Below are 3,922 nucleotides of genomic sequence, written 5' to 3'. Positions count from 1 at the left end.
CCCCCCCCCCCCCCAGTTCACTATGATGAATGAAGGAAGACATTTTGCAGTCTTATGAATTGGGGCATTCCTTGTAGTATTTCTTATCTTACAAAACCTGCCTCAGAGGGGCAATGTCACTGGCTCTGAACATGTGTTAAAAAAAGAATGTGTATCCATTCAGTGTGGATCTAAAAAGTGTCCTAAATATTCTGCACCCTATAGATAAGTGGTAATACTGGTAATTCGTGAAACATAGTGTAAGGGAGGAAAAATCATTTTTCCTCTACCCTTTTGAGTTTTTAGCTGAGATGCCCCTCCCCCCAGTAAATCAAATATTAACAAGAGAAAAAACCACGTTATTAACATGTATGCCTCAAGTATACATGTGAGATCCCCACAGTAAAATGAATAACTCCCTAAGGTGTCTTAGAATTCGGACTTAAATATCATCTTAGTAGGGAAAAGGGAGAGGTAATGTAGCCCTTTTAGGGGAGAATAAATAATTTTTAGGAAGGATGAATGGGCACATAGTGAAATAGTTTGTGACAAAGTTGTCTGGGTGTGGTATGGACTTCAAGTCCCTGTGTTAAGAGTCAGTCTATCCTGGTTGATGAAACCTGGGGCAGGTAACCTAAATTAATCACTTCTCGGGCACCACCATTTTATCTATTTACTAGAAGGTTTAGCTAGATAAGATAGTTCCAAAATTACAGTCATTCTTACCCTACCTTCCTAAGTTAAGTTATATACCATCTATACTATGACTTACTTAATGTTTTTCTTTAAACCAATTTACCTTATTTCTAACATAATTAATTTAAGAAGTTGATATTACCATGGAAGTAGAAAGCCAGTATTTGCGATAGAGGTAAGTGTAAATATACAATAAAATTCTCAGCCTCAAGTCTTCAAGGGTGGTTTCTTCCCAGAGGATTCCTTCCTACACGCATATTGGCCACAGAACAGTGGCTTTCAAACTTTTTAAATCATAACCCACAGGAATAAATATAGTTTATATCATTACCTGATACGTATACACATACACACACACACACACACACACACACACACACACAGAGGAAATGAGCATTTTTATTCAAACTATTTAACAACAACATTGAGCACTGACAGATCAAACTCTGCCTCGATGCTTTAACAGTATCCTAGAGGCCCCCAGCATTGCCCTGGTAGATGCTGAGGGGAGCTCCAGAGGGTGAGGAAACAATGTTGGGTGTAGGGAGGGGACTTGGACACTAGTTATTTGTTCAGCGGTAACAGTTTTTAGAGTATTAGTTGAATATCAACGAATTATGTTAACTGAAACAAAGCTTCAAAAAATAATCGTCTTCCTACTCTTCCCTCTCTCTGCCCTTAAAAAAAAAAAAAAAAACTGTAGGAGCAGCCCAAAGTTTGGGATTTTTTTTTCTCCCTCCCACCTTTGTGGAGCAGAAAGTTCTTATTTCTAATTACAATGTAGAACAAGTCTAGAATCTAGGTAGATTTCCTGTGCATTGCTCTGCATACCTAAATTAACTCCCAGTCTACATTTGGAAGAATGCTGCTGGAATTGTTCACAGGTTTCTTCCAGATATAAGCTATCTCTTGGTCCCCACTTTCTAGGACCTGGCATTTTTTCAATGGACCATTCATTCATTCAGTCAACAAGTCTTGAAAGCTCAGGTAATCATACTGAAACCAAAATGCCCCCCCTACCCCCCGCTCCCCTGCACCAGTGCAAGCCCTTAGCCCTTTGAGGGCAGAAGGCCAGGGCTTTTAATCCCCCACAATGCTAAGAATACACTTAGTAAGACTTTACTAAATATGTTTATGAATGAATGTAATAGAAGCAGTTCCAGAGAATACTTAATAGTACAGAAGAAACTAGGCCCAGACATAACAGGTGACTTGAATGGAAAAAGGGACCAATTTTGAGTGTCTCCATTAGCAAGCTACTTGTTGAAATAATTGTGAAACGGCTTCATTTTGGCTTTAGGAAGCAGAAAACAGAAGTTCCGGAGAAGCCACAAAACAGAGAAAGATCAAAGTTTAACATCCACCTCTGCTCCAAAGTGTATTAACTGAGAGTATAGCCAACCAGGAATTAGATACAAGCTCAGTGAACATATTTCATTTAGGACAGTAGCTTCATTTGTATATCTAAGAGATCATGCCTAATTCCTATCATAGTAAAACCCTGGTAGTTTACTAAATTATACTAAAAAAATAAATTCCTTAAATACCAACAATAATTGCTTTCAAGAAGCAGAGAAAGTTTTAGGAATTTAATTGTAATGTAATTGGGACCCAGATATAAGGCATTTTACATTGAACTAGGTAAAAGAGGTGACTGTACATGTGTAGGCCTTTTAAAAGTTACAAATAATGTTTGTAACCGACACTGTCAAGTAGTAAATATAGACTGTCAGATTGCTTATATTTCTCCAGCAAGAGTTGATAGCATTGCTGTTCCTCATATGCACTTAGGTCTTTCATGGATTGTTTATGTACTTCAGAAGATTTATTGATAATTCACAATTTATAAATGGATAAAGTTTATGATTTTAACCCAGTAACATTTATTGTTAATTCATAGAAAATAATAGCGATTGGCAGTTAATGGGACATAGTATAAACACCTATTCAAAATTTAAATCAATTTATGTAAGTAAAAGAATATTATGAGGCTTATTGTGGCCACAGAACAAAAGATATTTGGTCAGTGTAGAAGTTGAGACATAAATTAATTTTCTTAAGACTATAGGTAAATTAGTGATTAAACATCTTTAAATATAGAGCACAAACGCCTGGTGTGTTTGCAGCTGTAACTTTCCAAAGCATGCCGATTCCACATGCTCAATTTATAATGTTTTTTATTAGTAAAGGAATCTCACATTGGATTTTTGTTTAAAGAGTATAAGCACTGGAATCCAACACTTGGATTTAAATTTTGGTCTGCTACTAAAAGGGCAGCCCTGTAAAAGTGACTTTATCCCCTGTGAACCTCATCTATAAATTGGCAAAGATGATAATATTACCATCTCATTCTTTGTCAAGAATCAAATGAGTTTAAAAGTTCTTAGGAGAGTGGGGAGACCTTCAACATGGCAGAGGGGTAAGACGTGGAGATCACCTTCCTCCCCACAAATACATCAGAAATACATCTACACGTGGAACAACTCCTACAGAACACCTACTGAACGCTGGCAGAAGACCTCAGACTTCCCAAAAGGCAAGAAACTTCCCACGTACATGGGTAGGGCAAAAGAAAAAAGAATAAACAGAGAGAGAAGGATAGGGATGGGACCTGCACCAGTGGGAGGGAGCTGTGAAGGAGGAAAGGTTTCCACACACTAGGAAGCCCCTTCACTGGTGGAGATGGGGGGTGGTGGGGGAGGAAGCTTCAGAGCCACGGAGGAGACCACAGCAACAGGGGTGCAGAGGGCAAAGCAGAGAGATGCCCGCACAGAGGATCACTGCCGACCAGCACTCACCAGCCTGAGAGACTTGTCTGCTCACCTGCCGGGGCAGGTGGGGGCTGGAAGCTGAGGCTCGGGCTTTGGAGACCCCAGGGAGAGGACTGGGGTTGGCTCCGTGAACACAGCCTGAAGGGGGCTAGTGTGCCACAGTTACCGGGAGGGAGTCTGGGAAAAGTGTGGACCTGCGTAAGAGGCAAGAGACCATTGTTTCAGGGTGCGTGAGGAGAGGGGAGTCAGAGCACTGCCTAAACGAGCTTCAGAGATGGGCGCGAGCTGCGGCCATCAGTGTGGACACCAGAGACGGGCATGAAACGCTAAGGCTGCTGCTACAGCCACCAAGAAGCCTGTGGGCGAGCACAGGTCACTCTCCACATCTCCCCTCCTGGGAGCCTGTGCAGCCAGCCACTGCCAGGGTCCCATGATCCAGGGACAACTTCCCCGGGAGAACACATGGCACGCCTCAC

The sequence above is a fragment of the Lipotes vexillifer genome, unplaced genomic scaffold (assembly GCF_000442215.2).
Source record: "Lipotes vexillifer unplaced genomic scaffold, Lipotes_vexillifer_v1.1 scaffold1406, whole genome shotgun sequence".
In the NCBI taxonomy this organism is placed as follows: domain Eukaryota; kingdom Metazoa; phylum Chordata; class Mammalia; order Artiodactyla; family Lipotidae; genus Lipotes; species Lipotes vexillifer.
Note: the sequence above shows the minus strand (reverse complement) of the source record.